The following is a 10,349-nucleotide window of genomic DNA, read 5'->3' as shown; positions in this document are numbered from 1 at the left end:
TCACTGCCAAATGACCCACCCGCCATACTTCTAAGTAGATGAACTGATGGACACAGATTTCCTCCTCCTATCTGGCCTGGGCCATCCAAAATGGGCCTTCCCCTCCATGGTGCATCTTGGGATGCACTGGGTAGGGGCCTGAGGCTCTGATTGGCCTAAGTTGTGATTTGCCGAGTCGCAGGGAACAGGATTAAGCTCAAAGCCTCAAGAGCTGAGGTAACAGCTCTAAGCACTAAACCATGCCTCCCTCATTAAAATGATAAACTGTTAGAATAATACTCAGTTTGACTGTTCTCTCACCATTGGTTTTAACCTGATTATTTATTTATTTGGTTTTATATCCTTTCCTCCTAGGAGAGCTCAGAACAAGTTACAAGGTTACATACATAAGTTTCAAGTTTAAGTTTCAAGTTTATTATCTTTTAATATACCGACCATCAACAAGTATCTGGCCGGTTCACAGTAAAATTATAAAAAGAGAAAAGAGTCATAAATATAAAAAGAAGATGGGTGAACATCAAAAACATAACTTGACTGACATGAAAGTGAGGATAAGAGGGAAAGGAGGGGGAAAGTTACATGTTTTGGAGAAGAAAGGGAGAAAGTGGGAATGGGGAAAAACATATTGGGTGGAGTCGCTTTTTTAAAGCGGTTGGTTAAGTAAATTGGAACCAGCAGAGTGAAGGAGAGAAAAAAGAAAGAGAGAGAAATAGAGAGGAAAAAATTAGGAGAGGAAAGAAACTTTCAGAACATAAAAAAACAAGAGGACATTCGGAAAAGTTGAAAGGGGACAGATTCAAAACGAATGCTAGGAAGTTCTTCTTTACCCAACGTGTGGTGGACACCTGGAATGCGCTTCCAGAGGACGTTATAGGGCAGCGAACGGTACTGGGGTTTAAGAAAGGATTGGACAATTTCCTGCTGGAAAAGGGGATAGAGGGGTATAGATAAAAGATTACTGCACAGGTCCTGGACCTGATGGGCCGCCGCGTGAGCGGACTGCTGGGCGCGATGGACCTCAGGTCTGACCCAGCGGAGGCATTTCTTATGTTCTTATGTTCTAAAGAAAGAAAAAGAAGGTAGCTCTAAGTACAGGCAAAAGCGTCACGAAATAAGAAAGTCTTCAAGTTAGTCTTGAATTTATCTAAATGTTGTTCTTCTCGGAGTTGTTGTGGCAGGGCATTCCACAACGTTGCGGCGACTACTGTAAAATTTATTTTTCGGGTATAATAGAACTCTTTTACGGAAGTGTATTTATACAAAGTGATGGCAAACATGGCATTGCAGGCCAAAGATGGTAAAATATAATTAACAAAGCATGGTAAAACATAACATGACAAAACATGGTATGGTGAGACATAGCATGACAAGCATAGTATTACAAACGTTGCTAACCTAGTATGACACTAAAATATGACATGTACGGTAATATGAAAGAACGTAGCATGGTAGACATGGAAGAGCAAACATTGTGTAGTAGACATAGCATGGCAAATATAGAGGGAAAGATATGACATATAGTAGAATACGAGAGAAAAGTTGACAGTATGACAAATGTGGCAAAGTATGGTATGACAAAACACAAAATGGTCAGATGGTGGGATCTTGAACAGTGGAGGCTATACATCAGGGGTGTCAAACTCAAATCACATAAGGAGCCGAAATCTAAAATGCAGGCTAAGTCATGGGCCGGATTTTTTATTATGATACTTGCCCCCTCCTTTGCTGATGCGCAGTGTGGGCTCCAGCACCGGTGGCGGCTCCAATGCTCACAGGACTTCGGTGAGCGTTAGATCAAGCGCCGGCGCCAAAACCCACACTGCGTGCCAGCAAAGGAGGGGGTTAGTCTTAGTAGGAGTATAGGGACACAACCTCTCCAACCCCACGCCAGCTAAAAAATAAATAAGACTTTTCCTCTCTTTTAGGTCGTAGTTCACGTTTGCTGTCTAACACCAGCTCTGGCAGGATCCAGATTTCAAATCTGACATATTGTAATCACAAAGTAGAAAATAAAATTATTTTTTCTACCTTTTGTTGTCTGGTCATTTTGCTTTTGATCCCAGTTTCTCTTTCTGATTTTGTCTGTCTTCTAATTCTCTTTCCAGTGTCTGCTGTCCATTTTTTTTCTCCTCTTCTCTCTTGCTCCAGTCCCTGACTCCAACATATTGATTTTTCCCTTTCAACTTTTCTCCTTTTTTCTTTTCTGCCTCTATCCATTCAAATCTTGCCCTCTTTCTCATCCTTCTCCTTTTTAAATTTTCAGCTACCTATCAATTTTCCATCTTCTCTTATTCTATACCTCTCCCATTTCTCATCTCACTCCTTTCCCAGCCTCCTATTTCCTTCTATCTCTCCTCTTGGCCCAACATTTTGCTCCCTCTCTTTTCTGTTGTTCTTCTTTCCTCCCCCCTTGATACTGAACAATGAGATGGAAGGAAAAAAAAAAAAAGAGATGCTGCATCTCTCGCTCCCACCCCCAGGTCTAACATTTCTCCATCCCCTTCCATTTCCAAATTCAACTTCTCTCCCTTTCTCTTCCTACTGCCCCCATCCCATCTCTCCCCCTGTCTGCCTGCCTCCCTCCCTCCTCCCAGGTCCACCATTTCTCCCTTTCTCTTCCCAATGTTCTCCCTTCAAGTATCTTTTTCCCTCTTTCTCCACACTACCCCAGGTTCAACCTCTCTCCTTTCATTTTGCCGGTCCAATGTTGCTGCCGGGCCAGGAAATCTCAGGAGTGCTGTTCATGGCTCCTCCTGCTTTTTGCCTGCTGCGGTCTGTCTCCAATGACGAGCAACTTCCTGTTTCCGCCCAGGTGGACCGCGGTGGACAGAGGGCAGGAGGGGGAGCCACGAACAGCACTGTCAAGTCGCTGCAGAGGCCTGTGGACTTTCCAGCGCGGTGTTGTCAGACCGGCACGGAGGGGAGGACACGCTGGGCTCAGAAGGGGAAGATCGGGAACGTTGCCGCGGCCCACATAAAAAGGCCAGGCCAGGTGTGTTTGACACATGTGCTATACATTATACCACTGGAGGTGACTTGGTAGGGTAGAGCATTATATGATGGGCAATATAAAGTGTGAAAGTATATGGCACGGTAGGACAAAGCACATCAGTGTTTGAAACTTGAGACAGTGGAGGGCCAGTATCCTTTTTCGTACGGTCCGGGACATATGGGGTTTTATTGCCTTCCTAAAATTCAGTAGACCTTCTAATGATCTTATGTGGGTAGGAAGTTTGTTCCAGAGGCGCAGTAGGTAGTGAGAATAAGTTCTTTTCCAGGCAGTCTCAAAGGGGGGGGGGGGGGGTGTCCTGAGGGTGCGCATAATCAGTTTTCTTCTTGTGAGTGGAGCAGTTGTTTCAGGGCATAGGGTAGAGGTTTGGTGGCCATATAGCCTGGTACCATGTCATGCAAGTTTGGAGGCCATTACTGACTTTTGAATATACATCGTTTATTGATTGGCAGCCAGTGGGCAGCACGCAGGGCTGGAATGATCGGATCTCACATGTGAAGATCCTTCAGGAGTCATATGGAGGCACTTGTATTTGTGTAGTTGATGGATGATTTTTGTAGTGAGCCTATTTAGGAGCATGTTGTAATAGTCCATACGGGAGAGGACGAAGGCATATAATAGTTGAATGAAGTATCGTCTGGTTTTCCGTAGCTGTCGTAGGTAGTAGAGCGAGGCTGATATTACTTGGGAGACATGGTCAGAGAGAGCTAGCCTTTTACTTTGCGATGCTTAAATTCTCCTAAGTGTTCGTAACCTGGGAATAGCGATGGACAAAAGATTACAGTGCATTAAATTATGCTATATGGAAACAGGAATAGAAGGGATTTGGGAATGCATTAACCACAACTTTGGAGAACGGGAGGGAAATAGGAAGGACAAATGGGAATGGGAAGGAATTTTCCACAATCTCCTCTGTGTACACTCCCTTGTGGTGTCCTTCAAAGCTCTGTCCTTTCTCCACGACTCTTTAATATTTTTAAGTCCCCTTACTTTGAGGATTCAAGAACTTCATATCAAATGTTATATCTAGGTGGATGATAATTTATTAGTCTCTACTCATGATCCAATCAGTCCCAATCCAGGCACCTTACAAGTATGCTTGGATATGATAGACAAGTGCGTTGTGGAAAATAAATTAGTGCTGAATCCTCGGAAAACAACTGCACTGTTGATTACAAGTTTCCCACGATCACTCCACCTTTACGCTCTCAAGCTATTCAGCTCATAAATACAGTGGTGCCTCGCATAACGGACGCCTCGTACAGCGAACGCTGCGCATAACGAACTTTTTGTCTTGCTCCCTATAACGAACTTCGTTTCACACAACGAAGTCGCCCGAGGGGCCCGGGGGGGGGGGGGTGCGGAACTACTCTCGCCGAAGCCGGGAACAGCAGCACCCTCCTGTCTGAATGCAGTGTTCCATCATCTCCCTCCACCTTACCTTAGATGCCGAGTTTTCCGGCTTTCTTTTTCGGCCAGCCACACACTTTCAAAGAGCAGCACATGCGCGCATGCTCTGTTGTTCAATCTTCTCCTCTGACGCAACCGGAAACCGGAAGTTGCAGGAGAGGAGAACATTGATCAACTCCAGCAGCTGCGCGTGCACAGCTTTTTGAAAGCGTGCGGCTGGGTGAAAAAGAAAGCTGGCAAACTCTGCATATAAGGTGAGGTGGAGGGAGGGAAATGTAGGGCTGCAGAACGAATTATTTTTTTTTACATGTATTCTTATGGGAAAACGCGTTTCACACAACGAACGTTTCACATAACAAACTTGCTCCTGGAACGGATTAAGTTCGTTGTGTGAGGCACCACTGTACAATGAAATATGTAGGGGTCTATATAGACTGCTCTTACATTTCACACTCAAATTACCTCAGTAGTTCGATTTTACTTTTACTCATTACGTCAAATACATGTGATCCTTTCTTATACTGATACTCCCAGTTGCGCTTCTCATCTATATGCTCTCATTACTTCAAAACTTGATTACTGCAATGTTATCTATACTGGTCTCCCATCGATAGTGCTCAAGAAACTACAAACAATGTCATGAAGAATATTTTATTTGATTCAATTCCCTTTTTAACATATAGTGCAACCCCTCCGCCCTTCCAATTTGATTTACTCTATCCTTGCGATATAATTTGTACCCAGGTAACACATTGATTGTCCTCCTTCCACCAGGTCTCTGAGATGCCTATTATATCCATCTCATCATTCAGTGCTATACTGTATACTCTAACTCTCCTATTTTATTTTTTAGGCTTCTAGCATTTGCATACAGACGCTTCAAATTGTGTTTTTTCCTTGCAACTACAGGCTGCTGAGAAGACAGGGAAAATGTGTCTTTTACTTTGCCTTCCTCTTAATCCCTCCTGGCTTTCTTTCACCATTATTGGAACCTCTATACAGGGACTCCCTAAATATCCTGTTTCAATAGTATCCTGAAACCTCACACCGAACCATCCTCTCCTGGCCAACTTATTCGTAGTCCCTTGGAGGCTTGGACCACTGTCAATTGTCAGAATGGTAACAATACAGACTCAGTAGTTGCTGATAAACTCTATTTATTAGAGGCATAATCTATTTGGTTTTATTACCATTAATTTTTGTTATTTTCTGCTCTAATTTCTTGCATTCTAGCCACCATCATCTTTTCCCTTCTGTAGACATTAGGAAACTGTTTCCTGGCTACAAAAGTAAAAGCCTTTCAAGTTGCAAGGAAAATTTCCTTTCTGGGATTAGAACAGAAAACCCACAGAAGACGTTTTGATTACAGCTGCAGTTTGCAGGCATAGCTTTGAAAAGTGGTTTCTATCGGGGTATTAACAAGTGCTGTGTGAGTCCTCCGTTCTCCTGCCCCTTCAAGTGGCAATGTTCTATTTGGCAGTTGCAGGCTGAGCAGCGATCCATAAAAAGCATGTCTGGGAGTGGACAAAAGTCTGATTCAATAATGGCTGATGACAAGGTCAAGCCTGCCTGTTGACCAATGGTATAGCAAGACATTTCAATACCGGCGACCCAAATAGAGTCTGCATTGCAATCCATTAAGGTGAGAGTGTAGAGAGCTTTGCTTGTTTACTGATGACTTTACAGTTTGGTTGTATGGTATGAGGATGATTTGAAGACTTACCTCCCCCAGGTCTTCCACGCAGAGGTGAGGCTTTATGCAACGACTGTTCTCTTCCCCTGCTAATTTGTTACATATCTAGAGACAAAACCAGTGCCTTGACGTTGCAATGCAGATGTCTGTGATTTTTGCCAGGATATTGAAAACAGGCCAAGGACCTGGGAGGAGGCAGCAGGTCATCTTGGGTTACAGCTATTTGTTAGAGCCAGAGTTTAATGAATATACTAAAATATGTGCTGAGTTTCCAGCTGACAATAGTCATTGCCCACTGGGTTGAAACTATATAAATAAGCAAGGTAAAGCACCATTGCAAGTGTGGTATTGGGAGAGGCTGAATCAGGCACTAAACATGTCTGCTGGAAGGTTTTGTTTAAAAGAACAAAAACAGGGTGTTGCGTAATATTTAATTTTCCAGAAGGAACATGTTACTGATTCAATATTAGCTTGCAACTTTAAGTGAAAGAAGGTTCTATTTGTACCTTGCATTAGAAAAGAAAGAGAAAACATTTAGCCCGAGGCACAGAAACCCAGTTTCTAGGAAGAAAGAATGAGGTGTACAGTTTCAGCATACAGTGTCAAATTTAATTGCCAAACCTTTTCAAAATACTAATAGTCTGAAGCTGTGTTTAACAAACATTGTTAAGAGGCAGATAATTAGAGGGAATTTGTCTGCTTTGATCTTATGGTCCATTTTTATATCAAAACTAAAATTCAATTGTCATATGGCAGGGTTATTTTAAACAGAGGACCTAGTTCATCACCTTTGGAAAAGCCATTGTTTTGGCCAATCAGGGACTTCCCTAGACTCCTTCCTAAGGAAGTCCCCGATTGGCTGAGGTGCCCCAGGCCCCTCCAAAGGGAGGAGCCTGAGGCGCCTCAGCCAATCAGTGCCTTAGGCTCCTCCCTGCACATAAGATGATGCATCAGGGCGTGGCCTAAGGCTGCACTCGTGGGTGGAGGAGGCGTGGAGCAGGAGGGACTGAGAACCCCTTCTACTCCCAACAATATTAAGGTATGTGGAGGGGGTGGGCCTTGCCCGGTCATCCTACCAGCCTCGGAGGAGGCCTGGAGCAGGAGGGAATGAGCACCCCTCCTGCTCCCGATTCTTAAAGGTGGGGGAGAGTGGGTGGGCCCGGCCCAGCCTAGGTTGAGTGGCAGGCAAGCAAGGAGGGAGTGGGTGTGCTCGGCCCGGCCTGGCCCGGCCCAGCCCAGGTTAAGTGTCAGGCAAGCAGGGAGGGATGGAGGTGGGCCCGGCCTGGTGGCATTTAAGATGGCAGGAGGGAGTTGGCGTCTCTCCTGCCTCGTGTTGGCGGGGCATCGGCGCAGGGGGGAATAGGCATCAGTACGCGGGGGCATCAGCAGTGCAGGGGGGGGGGCTGTGGTTTTAAGCCGTGGGTTAAAACCAGGGGTTTGCTGGCCGGGGAAGGGCAGGAGAACAGCGATGCAGGAGAGATTCGGGGAAGATCAAGATAGAGCAGGGCAGCATTTGGGGCGAGCAGGCAGGAGAGATTGCAGGGCAGAGGGCAGGGCTTCCAGTTGGAAAGATGTTTTCAACTGGTCACCAGCAGTCGCTTCTTCAGGCGATTGGCCAGCCCAGTCGGATCGGAAATTTTGTGTAGTGAATCAGGTCGTTGTCCAATTTGCATGCGTTTCACCTCATTGCATGCAAGGATTCGAAGCGGATCGCAGAAGAGGTAAGTGAATCAGGCCGGATGGAAATTTGATAGTAAAGGGGTCGCAAACCAATCAGTACATGAACAGTTTGCTTTGTGAATCAAGCCCTTAGTGGGTTACAAACAGCATTTCACTTCACAGTGCAAAATCATGGTCAAACCAAACCCCTAACTGGGATGGATGTCTGAAGTCATGCTTTCAGGGTTTTTTTTGTTTTTAAACAGAGTGTACATTGTAGTAATATGAATTTCTGGGGGGGTAAAAGATTCCAGACTGGCAGATTATTTGCTAAGATTACAAAACAAGAATGTTTCAACTGTGCAAATCCTCATTCTAGTGAAATTTTGGATGATTGACACTACTGGCTATAAGTTTTACTCCTTTTGAGGGGAAAACTTATAAAAATCTTTTATTTCATATACTGTATGTGGCTGCATACACTGCTAAATGACCTCTTATACAATACCAATTGGCATATAAGTATGCACTATGACATTAAGGTGCATGTTGCTAGCCCGTTATACTTATCATATGCTATGTAGCTAGCACAGGGTTTAATAGGAAAATTAGTGCATAAGAACATAAGAACAACCATACTGGGCCAGACCAATAGTCCATCTAGCCCAGAATCCTTGCAGAAACCCAAATAGTAGCTGAACGGACACGTATCAGAACTTTAGTAAGTGTCCTTAGGCATATGTTGTTTAAAGATGCAAAGGTAGGCCCTGTTTATCTTTCCCTTCTTTGAAGATGGTATAAGGACATCTATGTTTGTCTTTCTTTCTTTGACATGAATGTTTAAACAGAGTTGTAGTGAAGTGAATTCAATTGTTTTGTTAAGCCGTATTTACAGACAGCTTTAGTTAAGAAGCTCTGCTGGTCAAGGCTTTTTCTTACCTTTTGGACTTCAATCTCTAGATAGGAAAAATGCTGATGTGTTTAAAGTTTCATGTGACCTTACGTCACATGCTGACACATGCTGGCAAACCTGATTCGTATAAATATGTGAAACTCATAATAAAAGACGGACATATTTGAAAGATGGTTTCTGGTCTTTAAGATGTGTCCCCAGGTACCTGACTTACATATGACAGAGACAGAGAAAGTATGGGGCAGGAATTGGGACCTGAATCCTTTTCAGTTGGGGGCACGTCCGCGATGGGCAGATGATATCACCAATATTTTGTGAGTATTTCTGAATTTTTCTGTTCTTTAATACTCACTGGGTAGTGGTGACCTGTACCCAACCCTTTATTTTAAGTTCAAGCTTTGGGTTCTATTATGGAGTTTTTTTGGGAAAAATCTCGGGGTACTTTCGGTAAGCGCCCCTCATGAATATATACGCAGCTGCCATTCTTTCGGAAAGAATGAAATTATTTATAGAACCCCCCTGCCCACTCTGTCATTTGTAAGGTTAACACTTTTATAGAGTATAAGATTTTATTGTCTCTTATTACTGTACCTCGCTTATAAGGTAAGATAAGCGAATATTTTTGCATTGTTATATGGGTTTTGTAATGAGTCATAAAGGCACTTACTCCTAGACAAATGAGACTTGTACGGCTGTGTGTGTGTATGACATTTTTCCTTCAGCTCCCATCTTTCTGTGTCACCAATGTTTACTACTGAGGTAGGACATGCTGTTATGTGGAATGAATTGAAAGCGCTGTTTGAATCAGTCTAAGATCTTTCCCTTGTAGTTTGTACACAAGCATTATTTCTTGTCTTCCTTTTGATCCTGCCTAATTTTGTGCGTTTCTTCTACCGGCTGCTTTCTTTGTGTTCTGTGCTGGATCATATAAAAAAAAAAAAAGAAACAAGAAAAAGAAAAAATTCCGTTTTAAAGGTTTTCTTTCTTGTGCAGAGCAAAGCTAATCTGTTCTTTGCTTTCATTATCAGGGTCTGTGCATGAATGTTTTTGTCCCTTCCCCCAGACTTCTCTGTTTGGGCTTCCACTGACCCCCTATAGTGCTTCTTTGAAGTTACTCATTCTTGGTTTTATAAAGCAGTAAGGTGAGATTCCACTGCTTGTCTCTTGACTTTTCTCCGGCATTATCAAAACCACCATCTCTTCTTATAATACGCCCATCGCTTTTGTTGCCAAAGCTGATGGCATTCCCTGTTTCGACCTAGATTTTCGGGCTGTTAATGTTTTGGTAATTCTCATTGCACTTATGTTTCTTCCACCATTCCATCGGCAGCCAATGATTTTTTTCTGTCATTATCCTAAAGAATGTTTTATTTTTAGTCCCTTTGGTGAGGCTTTTCAGCTCTTTTTTTGCCTTCACCTTTAAGCAACAGTATACCTAGTGTGGAATGTCCTTCGGGCTATTCTACAAGTCATGCACTGCCCCTCATGGTCCTATTCTTATTTTGTACAACTTTTGTGTTCCATAATTCAGGAGACCTGTCAGGCTGATATAATGGTTGTCTGTGTGTGGTCACAAGGTGTCATGAAATAAACTGCACTGGTGTACATCTGAAGTGAAATACCTGGGTTTTGTCCTGTCTCATGGTCAAAGGAAAATCTGCACT

Source organism: Geotrypetes seraphini, chromosome 7, assembly GCF_902459505.1.
Source record: "Geotrypetes seraphini chromosome 7, aGeoSer1.1, whole genome shotgun sequence".
Classification (NCBI taxonomy): Eukaryota; Metazoa; Chordata; class Amphibia; order Gymnophiona; family Dermophiidae; genus Geotrypetes; species Geotrypetes seraphini.
This window is presented reverse-complemented; position numbering follows the sequence as displayed.